The 20,108-nt window shown below is 40.7% G+C and overlaps 1 protein-coding gene across 2 annotated transcripts in view; it reads right to left on the bottom strand.

Annotated features, from left to right (window-relative positions):
- LRRC69 (leucine rich repeat containing 69) overlaps positions 1-20,108 on the bottom strand; it is a 107,113-nt gene that overhangs the window by 9,805 nt on the left and 77,200 nt on the right. The window contains exon 9 of one of the 2 annotated variants that reach the window (XM_072949445.1): positions 11,139-11,157. The exons of the other annotated variant lie outside the window; for it this stretch is intronic. The gene's annotated coding sequence lies outside the window, so the exon portion shown is untranslated. Of the gene's footprint in view, positions 1-11,138; positions 11,158-20,108 lie in introns of those variants that run through there. 2 annotated transcript variants of the gene reach the window in all.

Raw genomic sequence — 20,108 nt, 5'->3', positions numbered from 1 at the left:
CTTCCAGTTTCATGGAGTTTTTGTTGTTGTTGTTGTTTGGACGACACTGGGATACACGTCTTGCTAATAATGTTGTTTTTACCGGTGGATATTGTTCTCATGCTCCAATGAGGCTTTTTTGGGTTAACGTCTTACCCAGATGTATGGTAAACTCATCTTCTGAGTGGTCTTACCGGGGCATTCTTCAACACGTTAACGTGTTGACTTCCACGACACTTAATGATCTCTAACTTTCTGTATCCGTTGATTTCCAGTGGAAATGTAGAGCACTCGTGCTTAGAATGTGCTGGGACCTTGATGCTGTGAAGCCTACTCTCCTTTTGAGCTAGTTTTTTTATTGCTGGTTTACATTCCATATCTGATAATATAGTTCAAACATGCGCTGCTACCACTAATGCCTTTTTACCAAAATGTGCAAAATAACTTTCAGAAATCCTCAGTGCTCAAGCTTACTTGTCCTTAGGAAGTCAAACTGAGTGGCTAAGTGTAACTCAGACAGCGGAGTCAAATCAAAACAAAAAGACACTTATCATTTACTGGAAGATGTAGACAAATACTCAAATCAGTTTAATTTATTGAAAATTCAAATATTTAAGGTACTTCTTAGGCCATCCATAAAGCATTTCTTTCACTTCAAGAAGTAGCGTATAAGGAAAAGTACCAGAGTCCTCATTAATTACTGACATGACTGAAATTTGCACCAGAGGTTGAAGATCAACGTTGCACATCGATTACAAAGATATTCTGTACCATATTCACTATATTGTTGGCACTAAAAAATATGTATACCAGAGCAGATAAGCCAAGCCCCAGGGGACGTCACTTTTTATTCATGTCAAAAGAACAATAAAAAGTAAAAACTGTGAAGCCAGATAATGAACCAGCACACTGGCGAGCAGAGCTGAAATTCCATGCCAACTTTTCAAGGTCTTTGGGGAGAGGATTTAGACACGTAGGAGTACCAAGGACAATGTCTGCTACTGATAAATGTTCCTTGTTAGTGCCTATCAATTTCCTTCATTAGTTGCTAAGCTGATTTGAATAATGCATTTCAATACTTTTGAATTGTTTTTAATATGCCTTAATGCATTGAAAGCATAAAGAAAGGAAACCATACACGCCTTACTTCCCATCATTATTCAGTTAGAATGGAATGTTTTCTTCTCCTGGGATGGACAATCTTACCCAGTTTATAATTTTTTGCAAACCAGTCTACTTGGATTCCAAATTGAATAACAACCCAGAGCTATTTCCATCTGCCTTGCTTGAGCTCAAAATTCTGATTTGGACTACAGTATTATTTACCCTAAAAAAGAAGTCACATATTCCTGTTTAGTTTGAAGATCTGCATACAAACTCCAGTCTTTCTTTCCAGACTCTAAACGTTATCATGTCCTCAAGGTGGTCCTGAAATGCCTAAGCTCTTTATTTTATCTTCTTGTGTTTGTCCTCTACCTTCTGAAAATGACTAACAAAAAGGCCACCTGTATCCTGGGTCAGTGCAGATGAATTAGCTCTTCAGTTGAATTACTGAAATGAGGAGTTCAGGAGAACTCTGAAGCAGCGCATCCATGCTCAGCGCGAAAGCCCGCACAGCTCTCTCAGCGATAGCTGCCACGGTTATTGGTGGGGGTGTTGACCTACCGTTATTGCTGGAGCAGTTTTTAATTCTAAGGCCCTTCTTTATAACAGCCAGCAGAAACATTCTCATATTTTCATCTATAAATGACTTTTAACAAATTGACTGGGGGTCTCAACCCACTCTATAAAAACCAGTTTTTATTGTACCTAGAAACTCAAAACTAGCGCAAAGTAAGAAGTGACAAATATTCTTGGTAGCACATAGCATTTCTGTCTGTCAATTCTGTTAGCTGTCTACAGAGAAGGAATGACTTTTGGTGGGCAGTCTATTAACCTGTACTTAAAAGAAAAATTCCACCTAATTAGACATACACTCCCAAAGTCTCCAATCCAATGAACATTCTTATTATTTGAAGCCACTGTCTTAACGGGCTGCTTTAAAAATCACACAGGAGGATCAAAATGTTTTCTGATCTATCTCCACAGATGACTCTTTCCCAAGGAAGTCCCAAGAATAAGAGTGCATATACTTTGGGAGACATAACATAATCAGGATTGTAAAACTAAGAACAATAGATTTAAAAGTTCAAGGTCTAAACTGCCTTTCTGGAATTGCTTTCTGAAATTAGGAATGAAGCAAATTATATGTATGAGCTTTCCCACATTCTCATCAGCATCTTCAGCAGACAATGCCCAAAACAGTGAATGCAGTTCAAGTGCCTACATCACATTCATCAGTAAAGTGATTTCTGAATCTGATGTCCCGTTTCAGGTACAGGTAAGAAGAGTATTGGCCCATGTCCCACCTCCCTTCTCACGGACTAGGAGATCACAGTCAAATGGCGACCAGTTGAAAGCAGAGAGCTTAGCAACTTATTCATAGGTCCAGAAAAAAAAAAAATCACAAGATATGCCTTTTGTTCCCATCAGCCCCAGAATAATCATCAGTTAAGGAGACTGAAGTGAGAAAGATGAAATACACTTCCTGTCAATTCTAAACCCTTCTGAAGAATCCTTTTCCTTTTAATGATAATGTAAGCAGATTGAAAATCAAAAGCAATGGATAGATGCCAAGAATGTAGTAGAGATAGAAGCTACGTAATGTAGCAAAAAAAACTGGGGGCCAAAAATGTCAAAAAGGAATGTTTTTATGTTACCGTGTGTATGTGTATATGTATGTGTACAATCTTTAATGTTACTGCGTATATGTTACTGTGTATATGGTGGTGCCATTATTACTATGGAGAAAGAGATTGAGAATCTCAGAATCTGTCACAAGAAGGTGATGATTCATCCATGAGAAAAAATACTGAAGAGACTAAAATAAAGAATTAGAGATGGAACACCATCAAATGGGGGGGGGGAGAAGGATGAGGGCTTAGAAAAGTATGGAATTTAGTAATTAGAAAGTTGATGAATGAGTTTTGGGAGAAAAGTTTTATTACAGACCAATTGCAGTTGTTTGAAGAGTAAATGGGTGTTAAAGAAATAAGGGCCACTCTTCAAAGAAGCATAGCCAAGTAGGATGCAGAAGAAACTTGAGATCTTTTGAAGGAGAAATCTCCAATCACTTCCACAGATGGGAAAAAGACACGGTAGTAAGGACAAGAGTGAGAAGGAGACAAGCATGATGACACCAAATGGAGCAAGTCTGGAAGAGGTGGGAAGCAAGGGCATAAAGTGTACAGGTCACAAGATCATCCTCTCAAAGGACAAATACATATTCCTCAGACAGAAATGGACGGGGAGAGAGAGAGAAGGGAGGGAGCCCAAGACAGAGAAGGAGAAGACTGAGTTCTGTTAGACTGCCCCCAATCAACCAAAGTAATAAGGAAGGTCATGTTGACAGACTTGGCAAATTAAAATCCACCTAGTTAAATTTGCATTTCAGATGAATAAGAAATTTTTTAAATAGATATGCTCCATGTAATATCTGGGACTTAATTATACAAAAAATGCATTTACTGTTTATCAGAAATACAGATTTTTGCATAGGACATACTTATGCTAAGAAGTCATTTATCTGAAACACAAATTTAAATGAATATCCTGTGTTTTATCTTGCAATCCTAAGTTAACGTTATCTGCTGTCAATAAAAATGTTAGTAGGTATACCAAATAGACACAGAGTTTTTTTTTCCACTAATACAAGTCTCCAAGAACACCTTTTAAAAAGCAATGGAAAGGAAACTATATTAAGTTTATGTTCAACTCACTACAGTATTTTTTCATAGGCCCTCTTATTTTGATAGAGGCAACTTGATTGGAAATACATGCCATCCCAGAGCTCAGGCTGCATCCTACCACTCGCTTCCTGCATGACCAGTGGCCACATCTGCCAATAAAGGGGCCAGCCACTGGGGAAAACAGTATGGAGATTCCTCTAAAGACTAAAACTAGACTTACCATATGACCCAGCAATCCCACTCCTGGGCATGTATCCAGAGGGAACCCTAATTCAAAAAGACACCTGCACCCCAATGTTCACAGCAGCACTATTTACAATAGCCAAGACATGGAAGTAACCTAAATGTCCATCAACAGATGACTGAATAAAGATAATGTGGTATATTTATACAACGGAATAATACTCAGCCATAAAAAATGATAACACAATGCCACCTGAAGCAACATGGATGTCCCTGGAGAATGTCATTCTAAGTAAAGTAAGGCAGAAAGAGAAAGAAAAATACCATATGATATCACTCATATGTGGAATCTAAAAAAAAAAAGACAAATGAACTTAAATATAAAACAGAAACAGATTCACAGACATAGAATACAAACTTGTGGTTGCCAGCGGGGAAGGAGATGGGAAGGGATAAACTGGGAGGTCAAGATTTGCAGATACTGACAGGTATGTATAAAATAGGCAAACAAGTTTATACTGTATAGCACAGGGAACTATATTCAAGATCTTGTAGTAGCTCATGGTGAAAAGAATATGCAAACGAATATACGTATATTCGTGCATAAAAGAAGCATTGTGCTGTACACCAGAAACTAACACAACATTGTAAACTAACTGTAACTCAATAAAAAAAATACAGGGGCCAGACTAGCCATCGTAGTGTGTTTGCCTACATTTCAGTTCTGCCACTTCTTAGTTTTGTAATCTTTCCCAAGTTTAATTGACAGAAGGATTAAGTTAAGTAACTTATCTAAAGTACAAACCAAAAGGTCATCAGAGAGTGGACAAATATTAGACATCGGTCTGGTGGTGAAGGGCCCTGCGGTAGCAGCAGCAGCGGTGGTTGCTAGTCAGTAGTCTGCTTTATCCTAAGCACGTGCAAATTTTGCATCACAGATAGGACTGTCAGAACTACCTGCAACAATGCTGACCATCGGTACTAGTTCAATTTCAGGCTAATATAAACAATAGTGCTTCCTGTGTAACTTTTTTATGTAGTTCATGGAGCTCCCTGCACTAACTCGGTGAAGCAACAGCGCCACCCAGTGGTTGTCAAGTCGATAACGAACATTGAGGACACCTGGATAAAGGTGTTCACGACCTTCTGTCAGTACTGACTACTGATGGTAATTAATCTTTTCCATAATACATGACATCAGCTCGTCTCATTTTGCATTAGAACGATGCACACTCTACCCACCGAAGGGCGTCGGCTGCTGCTTTTACCCACCTTCACCTGACAGTCTAACGTATTTTGTTAAAGAAACAAATCCTGCTGCCCAGGATGCTTTAATCCTGAAACTACTCACAACAGGTTTCAGACTTCTCTCAGGTTCTCCTAACTCTGCCATCCCCTGAAACTTCAGCAGGAGGGAGGCAGAAGGCAGGGAGCCTGGAAACATGAAGCATGAGGCCGCCTCTACCACTGCAACAATTTCCATTCAGGTTAGAGCTTCTCCTTTATTTCTCAGGCAGTCAAGAGGACCTATGGTTTTCTTTCGGGGAAAAAAAGACGTTCCTTTCCTGAAACCCAAACTGAGATATAAATAATTCGATTACAAATTTGCTTCTATATTAGTTGGGGACCAGTGTCACTCTGGTTATATTGTGTATTTTCTGTCCTGACAGCCTCTCAGGGAGGGAAGAGACATAGCTCTTAGGGTTATATATGTGAGTAAAGTTTTCAAAAACGAGTGAATCATGCAGTTTTTGTTCACGTCCAAAAATACCAAGAGAAATTAAGTTAGGAGTCCCATGCAGCCTTTGGGGGAAATGTTACTCTGACTCTACTTAATCTGTGTCAATATTATAGAAGTCCCAGACCAGCATCTCAGGGCCCAGTGGTCAACAGAGGGTTAAATTAAGTAAGCATGGCATTAAAACGGATAATATATCAACTCAGCTATGACTCAAGAGTTATTAATCAGTGACCGTTAGAAGTATTTCCTGAGCTTGTGAGAAATTTATATATACATACACTTATTTTTTAAACATCCATTAGGAATCATTCCTTTTAAAGAACCAATCTTTTTTTAGAGATGCTTTTTAAATCCCCAATGATTCTCAATTACCAAAATGTTCCTGTGGCTCCCAGACCTTCACCGTTCCTTCTTCCCCAGACTCTCCTTCACCCAAAGCTTCCATAAACATTTCATGGCTGGCATTGTTTCACAATGTTCCTAGACTGGTGGGAACTATGCTTTCCTCTTTCTCTCCTGACAAGAATGAGTAAAAACATGCACGTGGATAATTTATTAGAAAGCACATGCCAGAGTCCCTACAGTCAGTCCCAAACATGAGCAAAAATATATCTCCCGTAGGATGCCTTTCCACCTCTTCTAGTTGGCCCTCCTCTGCTTAATGGCTGTTTTTAGGACTGAGGGGAGCTTAGCCGTCAGTGACCGCTGGCAGACAGCTCAGACACAGCTCTACCGTGCAGCGATCCCAGGCATAGCGATGAAGTCAGAGCACGTCATCCCCTGAAGACCCCGACTCCAGCACACCTGGGAAACCAGCTCACTAACTTACATCATGTCCACTTGCAGGACATCAATGGCTGTTACTAGAAGAAAAGCTAAATTTGAAGTAACAGGAGCTATAGAACAATCCCCTTGGATTCATTTATGTGAGTCAGTGGAGGAAAAGAGGAAAAGAACGACATTACTCTTGCATGTACTGCTTGTCTGAATGTGTCTGAGAAGACCAAGCAGCGACACCATGACTCTTTGTCCATAACATGTCTATTCATTGAATTAGAAGACTGTTTTCAATCATGATCATTTCCCAACCGAAAAAAAAAAAATACAGGGTCTCATTCAGGTTTAGCTGTCTTATTTAAGAGCACCAAATACTTTAAAATTAAGTTTTCGGTTCCCTCATTAGAATTGAGGATGGGCCAGGTATTTTATGCAGATGAAAAGAAGTCAGACATGTGCCAGTCGCTGCTAAGCCTCTCTGTAACACTTACATAAATAACAGAGGAGACAGCCAGCTCCATGCAGGAATTATGACATCTGCATGGGATACATACATGCATAAACTGCTCTTGTAATGACTTCATGGTAAGCAACTATTCAACTTCATAATCTACTTCTTAAGAGACCTAGAAGAATTTCCTAATATGCAAATGAACCAGTGAAGCTTTTAGGGAGCTACTCTGAAAGATAACAGGTTTAACAATTTCAGCAAGAATTCTTTTAAAAATTTATTATAAGGCCAAAAGATTTTATTAAAACCTATTAACTTATAAAGATTAACATAGGCAGAACACTCGTTGACATACATTGTAGCAATATTTTTTTGGATTTGTCTCCTAAAGCAAAGAAAAAAAATGCAAGAATAAACAAATAGGACCTAATTAATCTAGTTTTTTCTCTGTAACTGTCAGTCTGTTTCTGTTTTGTTGTATTCACCCATTTTATTTTTTAGACCCTACATATAAGTGATACAGGATTTGCCTTTGTCTGATTTATTTCACTAAACTTAATACCCTCCAAGTCTATCTATGGTGTTGCAAATGGCAAAATTTCATTCTTTTTTATGGCTGAGTAGTCTAATGTGTGATATCTCACGTCTTTATCTGTTCAGCCCTTGGTAGACATTTAGGATGCTTCCATATCTTGGCAATTGTAAATAATGTTGCTATGAACATTGGGGTGTATATACCTTTTCAAATTGGTGTTTTCATTTTTATACCCAGGAGTGGAATTGCTGGGTCATGTGGCAGTTTTATTTTTTAGTTTTTTGAGAAACCTCCATGCTGTTTTCCATAGTTGTTACATCAATTTACATTCCCACCAACAGTATATAAGAATTCCCTTTTTTCGACATCCTTGCCAACATTTGCCATTTGTGGTCTTTTTGATGATAGCCATTCTGACAGGCGTGAGGTGACTTCTCATTGTAGTTTCAATTTGCATTTCTCTGATGGTTAGTGATGTTGAGCATCTTTTCATGTGCCTGTTGGCCCCCTGTATGTCTTCTTTGGAAAAATATCTCTTCAGGTCTTCTGCCCATTTTTCAATCGGGTTGTTTGTTTTTTATTTGATGTTGAGTTGTACGAGCTGTTTATGTATTTTGGTTAACCCCTTATCAGACATATCATCTGCAAATATTTTCTCCCACTCAGTAGGCTGTCCTTTCGTTTTGTCAATTGTTTCCTTTGTTGTGCAAAAGCTTTTAAGATTAATTAGGTCCTATTTGTTTATTTTTGCTTTTGTTTCCTTTGCTTTAGGAGACAAATCCAAAAAAATACTGCTACAATGTATGTCAATGAGTGTTCTGCCTATGTTTTCTTCTAGGAGTTTTATAGTTTCCAGTCTTACATTTAGGTCCGTTTTGAGCCTGCCTTTGTATACGGGGTTAGAGAGTGTTCTAATTTCATTCTTTCACAGGTAGCTGTCCAGTTTTCCCAGCACCACTTATTGAAGAGACTGTCTTTCCTCCATCGTATATTTTTGCCTCCTCTGTCATAGACTAATTGACCATAAGTGCATGGGTTTACTTCTGGCCTTTCCATTCCGTTCCATTGATCTATGTGTCTGTTTTTGTGCCAGTACCATACTGTTTCAATTATTGTAGCTTTGGTGTAAGTAAAACTTTTATATGCACTGGGAAACCAAGAAAAAAAAAATTGTATGACTTGCTTTATTGCAATATACACTTTGCAGAGGTGGTCTAGAATCAAACCAGCAACTTCTTTGAGGTATGTCTGTATGTCCACCAGTTGAAAAGAAATTAAACTAAATTAAATATGAAAATGAATTTCAGATTCACAGCAAAGAAGTATTAAATCTATTCTTTTTATTGTTTCAGTCTTCTACATCGGCTACCTGCTCTATTTGGAATAAGCAGATGTTTCTGAAAGCTGGAATTCAGAATATCACCCTTAAGGGTGTTGGGGAAGAGAAAAGATAAAGGATGGGGTGAAGGAGGGTCACAGAGCTGGAAGGCAAAAGCTGCATTTAAGTATTTAAAGGATAGCATTTGCGTAGCAACAAGGAAATTATAAAGGATATGTTGTAGAAATTCTGGTTCTCTGGGAGACTCTATGGGCAAGGTGTAAGCATAGCTGAAGTAAAACACATTGAATTAAGCAGGGGGCTAAGAGTTTAGGCTTTTTCACTGACACATTGTGTGATTTTGAACAAGTTACTTTACTTTTTCAGGTTTCGGAAACATATTTGTCTGAAAAGCAAGACGTCAAGTTTTATGTCCCCTCCCATGTTTTCTGAGGGAAAAGCTGCCTTGTCTTTCCACACTGTCTCTTCAGTGACCAACTTCTTTGTTCCTTTTTCTCTCCATATCTCCTCTTCTTTCCTTCTGGGCCTCACACAACTTTACATTAACGTAAGGGTCAATCTGATGGTTCTTAACTAGGCTGAAATAAATTATCCCCTGTTCCAGGATTGCTTCTACATCAAGTTTCAAAAGCATACCCCAAAAAGCACAGTTTAAACACAGTCGGTCATGAAAGCATCGTGTAGATCCAGGGCATTCTCCATCAACTTGGAAACACTCCCACTATACTTCGGTTCCCCCAACGAACACTGAGCAGCATTCTTGGCTGGAGTTGTCAAACCTTAATTTGTCAGTAATCACCAGCTTCAGAAATGCATAGCCTTTCTTGGAATCATAGGACTAGAAAGAATCTCAAGAGATCACCTCATTCAATCATCTGTATTGTTTAAATGTTTTCCCCCTAGAAAAATCAACATTTTGTTTGCACTGAGGCTTCACAGGGGTATATTATAAGCCTGCTAGGCATAGGCAATGCCTGGTTTTTTTACACAATACTTAAGCGTCCTGTGGGTGTTAATTCAACAAACACTAGCATCATGAAATAGGCCAATTCAGCATGCCTGGCAACATCTTCACTAGTCCCCCACCCCCACCCTACCCCACCCCCATCCTTGTCACCTACTCAAGCATTCTGACACTCCGGTTTCCCCACGCCAAACCACTGATTTCCTTAGATTTTTCTGGAATTCAGCAAGACATGCTTGACCAGAATTATGGGACATGCACCCTGGAAAATCTAGCAGAACTAAGCAAATGGGAATACCCTGAGCACTGCAGGAAACATAATATACTGGAAAAAATACTTTTCTAACAAGAAATAATTCCTTTGATGAAACGAGAAGTGTGAAATGAGCGGTAAGGTACCTGGTGTCTGTTACATGAAAGATTCTCTCACTTTGTCTAAACACCTCTCTAGAAACATAATGTATGGGAATTCTAGTTCATAATACAGGTCCTAATATGAACAAAAATACAAATGACACACTGTGAGTGGATTGACTTGTTTAGAGAACCTCAGAAAATGCTTAAAGGAATTTAATTCCATGAAATTTTCTATCAGGTAGGTATTCATATATACTTTTTTTTCCTCTTTCTTCTTTTTTTTTTTTAATGGAGTTACTGGGAATTGAACCCAAGACCCTGTGTATGCTAAGCACATGCTCTACACCACTGAGCTATACCCACCTGCCCCCTGCCACATATACTTTTAAAATACACCCAGAGGAAAATTATAAACTCCAGTTTCCTTTTTCTTAATGAGTAATTCTGTCCTTAAAAGACTTCTTTTTTTTAATTTATTTCTTAGGGGGAGGTGATTAGGTTTATTCATTTTTAGAGGAGGTACTGGGGAGTGAAGCCAGGACCTCACGCATGCTAGGCACACACGCTACCATTGAGCTACACCCTCCCCCCCTTAAAGGGCTTCTCAGAGTGGAAATCTTGGGGAACTTTTGTTACATTACTTGCTAACAAGATTATATAGCATAATAGATGAAGATGACATACAGCTGATGTTCTAAAAAGAGAGACACAAAGCCCTAGCACTATAACTGGGAAGTTTTTATTAGATCAAAGGAAGGCCATAGTAGTAATGCCAGATGCTTCTATGATCTCTGGTTCCTGCCTAGCAGTGGAAAACAATCAAAACAAGGAAGAAAGACTCACACACACACACACACACACACAAAGACAGACACGGGCACGTGGACTCCCCTGCATCACACAGTACTTGCCTCTTGCCTTTCAATCAGGAACCTAACAGCTACCTACTGACTCCATCCTTTTCTGTCAGCATTTCTGGATTTAAAATAATCCATCTTAAGCTGCAAACTGGAATGCGGTGATTCGAAGTGCCAGTGGTAATCCTTCAGAAGAGAGGAAAGAAGAAAGGGAAAGAACGCTGCGGCCACAGCCAGAGCTTGCTAAGTAGTCCCCTTCAAGTGCGCTTCTGACTTCTAAACGGGCTTCTTCCGCGTGCCTGTGGCCCTCGGCCACTGACAGCCTCCCCAACATGTTCCTGAATCTCTCTTCCCTGAGACTGCAAAGTGGAAGGAATGCAGCTGTCTACCTGTTAGAACCCCACACAGGTGACATCTACTACAGGACTTAGATTTGCAGAAGAACAGCAATAAAATGCACTTTTTGTTTCCTTTCAAGGAAAGACAGCCCTCAGATGATAAAAAAGATATCTGTAACTCATTCCTGATCAGAATTCATGCCTTTGATTACACTTTCCTTTCAGACGGCCCGGGTGGACACTCCCACCAGTGTCCAATTGGTCTCCTTCACTTACCATGTCTAAACGCAAACTCACTTTTCACCAAATCCGGTCGCCCTACCTGCATCTTCCTTCTCTCACTACTTGGCACCAACGTCGTTGGATACCTAAGACAGAGAGCTCAGGGACATCCATGCCTCCTTTGTTTCTGACATTCAGTCTGTCGGGTCTGTCTCCAAAATGAAGAGCTGCTGAATCCGTCCCCCAGTTTCAGTGCCCTCTGCCATTGACTCAGCCCCCACTGAATGTACCTGTGTAGACTGTCACTCTAAACTCCACCCTCTGTTTTGCCCGCTTGCCTGCTTGTTCCCCCTTAATTCGTCTTCCCCTCTGCTGCCCGCTGCCGCCCATCACCCCCGGTCTTCAGCACGCAGTGTGTGTACAGCGTAAGCTTCCAGAGACCCCAGGTCCTCCACGCTGACCACAGGCACTGACCGAACACTTACCGCGGGGCCAGGCTGAGCGCGTCCCACACGTAGTGCTAATTAAGTCAATCCTCATAATAACCACCCCCGCTCCCCGACAGCAGAATGACGATTATTCTCTGCCACAGAAAGAGAGGCTACGACAGAGGCCTGGAGAGGTCAGCAAAATTGCCTCCAGTCACACTGTCGTAAGTAAAATGTGCCAGGCAACCAGGAGAAAGAAATAGTCGTGCAAATGGAGGAAACTGCATTTAAAAGGCCCAAGGTGGGGGGAGCATTGACTCTTAACGCACCCGAAGGAGGATGGCTGGAGACGAGTGAGCTTAAGAAAAGCCTGCCAAGAGGTGAGACCAGGGAAGAGGCAAGCAGAGCTAAATTACAAAGTAAGCATGTTAGGGAATTCGGACTTTGTCTAGAACTTGACTGGCAGCCACTGAACGTCTCCAAGCATGTTCTGGATCATAGCATCTTACTCAAAATAGAAGCTGGAAGATGCTCAAGGTGCAGAAAGAACAAATAAACACGATTACAGTTCTATTATGGAACGCTACTCAACAATAAAAAGGAACGAATTCCTTACATACATAAACAGTAAGGATGAATCTCAAAACCATTACGCTGAGTGACGAAAGCCTTACACAAAACATACATGTAGTATGATTCCTTTTACATGCAGTCCTGAAATGGGCAGAATCTATGGTGGAAAAACATCAGAACAGTTGCCCCTGGGGGACGAGGGGCAAGAATTTACTAGAAAGGAGAGTTGCTAAATAAAATATAGGTTTCCCAGTTAAATCTGAATTTCAGATAAATGGCAAAGAATTTTTTTGTATAAGTATATCCCTTGGACTATTTGGGACATTATTAAAAACAGATTCGTTGTGGCACTGAAATTCAGACTTAACTGGGTGTCCTGTATTTTTATTTGTGAAATCTGGCAACCTTACGGGGAAAGGAAATGAGAGGATTTTTCTGGGATGACAGTAGTGCTCTGCGTCTTGACAAGGGTTTACAAACGCATGCCGAAGTCAGGTAAATTTGTGCATGTAAACATGTACGTGCAAATTTCACCTCAGGAGAAAAAAGAGAGAAACAAATACTGAGCTCTCCTTGGTGACGTGCACACTGAAATATCAGAAGGAAAATCACTGATGTCTGCAATTTCAAAACGTGTCAAAAATAAGATGGATTAATGGCTGAATGACAGGATGTAATGCAGCAAATACAGTGAAATGTTAGTTGTAGGATCTAGGTGATGGGCTTATGGTTACTCACTGTAAAATTCTTCCAAATTTTCCACATGTTTGAGAATTTTTATAATACAGCGTTGGGGGAGGGAGCCCTGCCTTGCTTTCACGGAGTTTACACTATAGGGGAGAGAGACAAATAAAATGAACAGGTAAGTTACAGAGTGAAATAAATGGTGATAAGGCATGGGAGAAACAGCCAGAAGGGAAGGGGTTAAGTGCGTGCTGGGGGTGAAATCCACAATTTTAAATACAGCAGCCAGGGAGGCACTTCCTGCACGATGTGGGGGATGGAGCAGGCACATCTGGGGGAAGAGCAGTCAGATGGGGGAAAGAGAAAGGTGAGATTGGCGAGACTGATCTGATTTATTTGAAAGGAATTCATCTCTGCTCATTGTGTCCATTCCTAAGCCTAAGGGTTTAGAGAATATATTCTCTATCGGCGGTATCAAGAAACATTTGTTGTTTCAGTAATTATAAACATAAAATGGAAATCTTTCAGTGGAACATGGCTATTTTATTCTCGTAAGTTCTTTTTCTTTCACGCCAATATTAGTTATCTGAGACATTTTAAATGGCAAATTTTTTAACATTTTTAAATGCCCTTTTTTGTCTTCTATTTGGAAAGATAAAAACAATAAATCATATGAAACCTCTGATTTACAACAGAAAGAAATCAAAGGCTTTGGTTATAATTCAGTTGACTGGAAACTTTTTCTAATTTTACTGGAGAGTGGTGGATATTCATCACCCTTTTCCCCTGCACTCAGCTTCCCCATCCTCCAACACACTTGCCCTTTTCCTCTCTCCAAATCTTTATCAACTTAGTTAAGGGAATAAAAGGCAAGAGATTTCCCATAAGATGGCCCTTGTGAAGATCCTGCCCTGCTCAGCCCCTGCCCCAAGCTATCCGCCTACAAGCCATGACCCAAGCTTAATACTGACCAGCTCCCTCACCTCGAGTCTGCAGTGATGCCAAGTAAGCCCCATTTCTTCTCTTGAGGCCCAAACATTCCTCCTTGAATGTGCCAGATCTCTCAGCTACCTGGCTCCATGAGATTACAGATCCGTTTTTTCCCCATCCCACTTTCTAAAGAAGCCTTGCTCTTTCAGCTTTTGTAGCTCCCTGATCCACCACCAGCCCCCATACTGACTTACTGTGTTGCCCTATTAGCCATCTTCACTCACTCCCATGCTGTACCAAGAAACAGGACATGCATCCCAGACTTCCATCCACCATAGGCGACTTCTCTATCCCCTCAGGACACCCACTCTAGTGGGAGCAGAACTATTTAAAAGTCCCTTCCTTACTCCTGGTATAGCAGGGCTGGTCTAGGTCTCAAGGTCCCTTCTGAACTGTGGTCCCTGTGGCCTGCAGAAGGCTCCCAGAATTCCAGCAGCAGGTTTGCAGAAAAGCTGCACAGGGTCTTTCTGCACCAAGAAGCAAAACAGTTCTTTAGCAATTACAGGAGAATTCCAGCTATTTATTATCTCACAGCAGCAGCCCAGAAAATAATAAGGAATGACAGCAAGGAACATGCAAAAAGCTGTTTTATGAAGAAATGCCATGGAGGGTTCCGAGCGTTATTTTGGAGTTTTCAAAAGCTTTATCAGGCAAAAAACATTAAATCAACTTTCATTTAAAACGTTCTCACTAATCTTGTCCATTGACAGATGACTGCATAAAGAAGTTGTGGTATATTTATACAATGGAATACTATTTAGCCATAAAAATGACAACATAATGCCATTTGCAGCAACATGGATGTCCCTGGAGAATGTTGTTCTAAGTGAAATAAGCCAGAAAGAGAAAGGAAAATACCATATGAGATCACTCATATGTGGAATCTTAAAAAAAGAAGAAGAAGATGACGACAAATGAACTTAAATATAAAACAGAAACAGACTCATAGACAGAATACAAACTTGTGGTTGCCAGGGGGGAGGCAGGTAGGAAGGGACAGACTGGGAGTTCGAGATTTGTAGATACTGGCAGGTATATATAGAATAGATAAAGAAGTTTATACTGTATAGCACAGGGCAATATATACAAGATCTTGTGGTAGCTCATGATGAAAAAGAATGTGAAAATGAATATATGCATGCTCATGTATGACTGAAAAACTGTGCTCTACACTTGAAATTGACACAACATTGTAAACTGATTATAACTCAATAAAATAAAATTTAAATAAATAAATAAAACATTCTCACTAATCTTCATTAACAGATGTGATGGCATAAAGAAAATAATATTTTTTACCATAAAGAAAAAAAGAAAATATCCTTAATGGCTTATTGCTTTGATTATAGACAAATAATATCAGTACTTTAGCAAGATCTAGTGATTCTTTACCCACTGGATTCAACTAACATCATTCTGAAGACTTGTTAGAGGTCTTTGGTAATTAAATGGAGAAAATGGAGAGGGATGAAATATTACCTTATCAGCCCCAGACAATTCTATACAAAAAGTATGCCCATCATTCTCTCTCTCAAATTCTATTTATTTCTCTTCAAAGTGCATTTCACCATATTATTTGTATGGTTTTTGTTTGCCCTCCCCCCATCATATTATAAGCTTCCTGAAGTCAGAGACCCTGTCAGTTTTGCTCATTGCTATACCTCTAGAACAGAAAATGGTGCCTGGTAAATGGTAGCCCCTCGATGAATATTTGTTTAATACATGAAGAAGACAATTAGCGCTATTTTAGATGCACTGAAACTGAAGAGTTTGGAAACATGGTTTGAAAAAGGAGAAAGAGATTTAGCAGCTACTCACCTAGGTATGAAGCTAAATGAAACTAAATGCAACTGGTGGGAGTAGATGAGTTCTTTCAGGTAATGAAAAAGTACAAAGAGAGAATAAAATGGGACTGAGTTGAGAAACCTCATAGAACCCTTGTTTTCAAATGAAGGTACAGAAGAGAATTCAGTTAAAGGTATGGGGAAGAAGCCATAAGAGAAATAAAAAATGCTCCTAAGGCAAATCAGTCCAGGAGGCAGAAGACAGTTAATGGAGGCCAAACCTGCAGAGAAGAGCAGCTGGATGAGGAGCAGGTGGATTGGTGGGAAGTCACTGATGACCTCTGAAAGACCAGTTTTGGAACAGTGGGGCAGAAACCAAGTCTCAGTACTCTGAGCTAGGAGGAGGACGGTGTGAACATGTGGAGGTAGAGAGTCAAGAGACTCTTTGTGTCACCTGAGCCTCAAGGGTGCCCAAAATATTTGTTGAAAAAATGAGAACATGAACCAGTGGATACAGTTTTCTCTCTAGAACCAAGATGGCGCATCCGTCGCAGCTGAGATCATGAGATTAAAATGGTAAACAAAACATTCTTTTCAACAACACGGGTTGTATGAAAATATTTCCCTAATCAAAATCAACGTTATCAGCAGTTTTCCCTCGATAAACATTACACAGTTTATTCCTGTGACCCATTTTTAATGAGCTCCTATGACTTTCATTTGTACTTTGTTTTTTTTTTTTATTTTTGTTTAAAATGCATTCTTGGTTAATGGAGCCTTTAGAAGTCTACCTTGAGGCCCCATCTCTGTCTCTGTGGGGCCTGACTCTTGCATTCTTTGGAACTGAGAACCTCTCAGCTGTGCTCCACTGATTTAGCATCTCAGGTATGCCAGGAGCGACTCTGATGCATGAAGGAGTATGTCCTAGGCGGAACTAATAAAGGGCCCAGTTAGGAAAGTAACATGGTAATAAAATAAATGGAAGATGAGAAACCACTCAGCTTTCCACAAGAAGAACCACCAAAGAGTTACCATGAAAAAGCATATTTCTAGTGGGGTTTAAATATAAAATTATAATTAAATTTCTTGCTTTTCTGAGCCCACAGAAAATTTATTTTTGTCTGTTCCTATGGTTCACAAATAAGAATATGAATCGAAATCATCTGGAGAATCTGTTCAAACACACTGCTGGGCCATACTTGCCCACTTTCTCATTCACTGATCTGGGGTGGGGGCGGATGATTTGCCCTTCTAACAAGTTCTCAAGTGATGTGAATGCTGCTAGACAAAACCACACTTCCAAAAACTACTGGTGTATGCAAATTATACTATGTATTTTCAAAATATTTTGCCTACTTTTCTGTTGCCCTTCAGAGAAAAGAAGCCAAATTCTCATCCCAGCACTACTTCCCTGGCTTCTGTCAGTTCTTCTTGTGGAAAAAAATTCAAAGGTTTTAAAAGCAAGAATAAAGTGATGTTAGGAGTAACCAAGCCTGGGTCTCCAGCTTCTAAACATTTTTAATTGGAATGAAGGTTTTTATCTTAGTCAATAAGGCATTAGTGCCCCTTAGAAAAAAGAAAAGAGCTGGAGGTATCACACTCCTAATTTCAAATTATACTACAAAGCCATAATAATCAAAACAGCATAGTATTGACAAGAAATCATACACATAGATCAATGGAACAGAATTGAGAGCCCAGAAATAAACCTACACATATATGGATAAATAACTTACAGCAAAGAGCAAAGAACATACAGTGGAAAAAGGACAGTGTTTTCAATAAGTGGTGCCAAGAAAACTAGACAGCCATGTAGGAAAGAATGAAACTAGACCACTATCTAACACCAAACACAAAAATCAATATTAAAGAATTCAATGTAAAACCTGAAACCATAAAACTCCTAGAAGAAAACACAGGCAGTACGCTCTTTGACACTGGTCTTAGCAATATCTTTCTGGATATGTCTCTTCAGGCAAGGGAAACAAAAGCAAAAATAAATGGGACTACATCAAACCAAAAAGGTTCTGCATAGCAAAGGAAACCATCAACAAAATGAAAAGACAACCTACCAAATGTGAGAAGATATTTGCAAATCATATACCCATAAGGCATTAATATCCAAAATATATAAAGAATTCATAAAACTCAACAACAAAAAACCTGATTTAAAAATGGGCAGAGGGAGCCACCAAGACGGCAGAGTAGAAGGATGCTCATAGCTCACCCTCTCCCACGAATACACCTAGACTGACATCCACGGACCCACCCAGCCAATCAGAGCACCTGCTGAACTTTGACAGAATGTCACCTTCCTCAAATCTTCACAAATCTCATAGGAGAAAAAAAAAAAAAGGAGAAGAAAGAGGAAATTAGTGCAGGACTTGACCCATGGGGAGGAATAGCACTCTTACTCTGGGACTCCCCCTCTCCAATGGAGATGTCGGCAGGGATAAAGAGAGAACCTCTGAGGTTCGGATCCGTGCACAGCAGCCCTTGGCTGACAGAACTGAGAGAGACCAGCACAAAGGGTCCCTGTGATTCTCAGCCCTAGATGCGAGCCAGCAGGGGTGGTGGAGGAGGCCAGGGGCCAGGTGGAGAGCTGGGGCTGACTGTGCAGAGGCAGCCTCAGGGGACGGGAGTGTGCTGTGTGCCCTGGCTGGGAGTGTATACAGAACAGAATAGCCTGGGTTTCCCATTGAAAGAAAAAGAAAGAAAGAAATGAAGAAAGGAAAGAAAAGAAGGAGAGAAAGAGAGGAGGAAAAGAGGAAAGGAGGGAAGAAAGGAAGAAAGGAAGAAAGCAAGCAAGCAAGCGAGCAACACTGCTAGTATGCATTGAAGGCAGGGGCACAACGTGGCTGGGCCTCAGCTTTGTCTCTGCAGGCCCGCAGCACCATCGCTGGAGCGTTCTCGGGAGAAGACAGGCGGGGCTCAGTCACAGCCATCATATTCGCTGGTGCGTGGCTGCCAGGTGGAGGTGGGGTAGAAACCTGAATCTGTACCCAGGGGCTCTACAACTTCATAGGTGGGACTGAAATTTTTTTACAGCCCCAGGCAGAGGGGACCCTTTTGCTCCACAGGTGCCTTTATGGACCTGTGCCTCTAAGACAAACGAGCAAGGAGAGGGGTTCTGGCACACAGTAAGGGTGAGGGCTGGCGCTGACTGACGTTTTCTGCGAGCCCACTTACCACATTTGGACGCAGCGCTAGGGACAGCGCTGACCTGGTAGCACGACCACACAACTGCTACAGGGCTGGGGGCTCCACCGGCACAAGTCTCTAAGGCAGACAAGAGGAGTCTGCACAGCGGGCTGAGCACAGGAGCAGTGTTTAGCACTGGGGACAGTGCTGACCTGACAGCACACCACGACCCAGGTGTGTGACCCAGAAGTCGGTAGAGCTACACTGCCAGCTCTGAGGGCAGAGAGCGTGGGGGACACCAGAGCAGAGCACTGACATTCCCGTTGCCAAAGCAAGAACAAGGGCAGAGTCAACAAAGAGTACTTAAAAGCACTCCAACGCCACCTACCACACACCACAACTCAGAAACTGAAACGGGTCTGAAAGCCTCCATTCCAACAAAAGGGGAACAGACCCAGCCCCTGTCAGGTGTGTGCAACCACAGAACAAAAAGGAGGCCCCACTGAACAACCAGCACAGACTCTGATCACTGCAACACTGGCCACAACCCCAACCAAAGGGATAATAGGCAACATACACAGAAGAAAGATGTGGCAACCATCAATACTAAAAACAAACCTCGTGACAAGATTATTAGGGGCACACAGTCTACACAGGAAGGCATCCTCTTTAAAAAAAAAAAAAAGAAACCTCCAAGACCACAGTAAATAACTGACACTCCATAACTTATAGTGCCAGAGAGATGTAAGTAAAATGAAGAAGCAGAGAAACCACTCCCAGTTAAAAGAACAAGAGAAATCCCCTAAAAGCACGATCCTTTAAATAGACCTTGATAGTCTACTAGATGATGGTTTCTAAAAGGGGATGATAAAAGTACTGAAGGAAATAGAAGTGACTATGAATAGAGACAGAGAATACTATAAAAAGGAAATTGAAACTATAAAGAGGAGTCAATTAAAAACAGAAAACTCAATGGC

Source organism: Vicugna pacos, chromosome 25 (assembly GCF_048564905.1).
Source record: "Vicugna pacos chromosome 25, VicPac4, whole genome shotgun sequence".
NCBI classification, from domain to species: domain Eukaryota; kingdom Metazoa; phylum Chordata; class Mammalia; order Artiodactyla; family Camelidae; genus Vicugna; species Vicugna pacos.
This window is presented reverse-complemented; position numbering and strand designations above follow the sequence as displayed.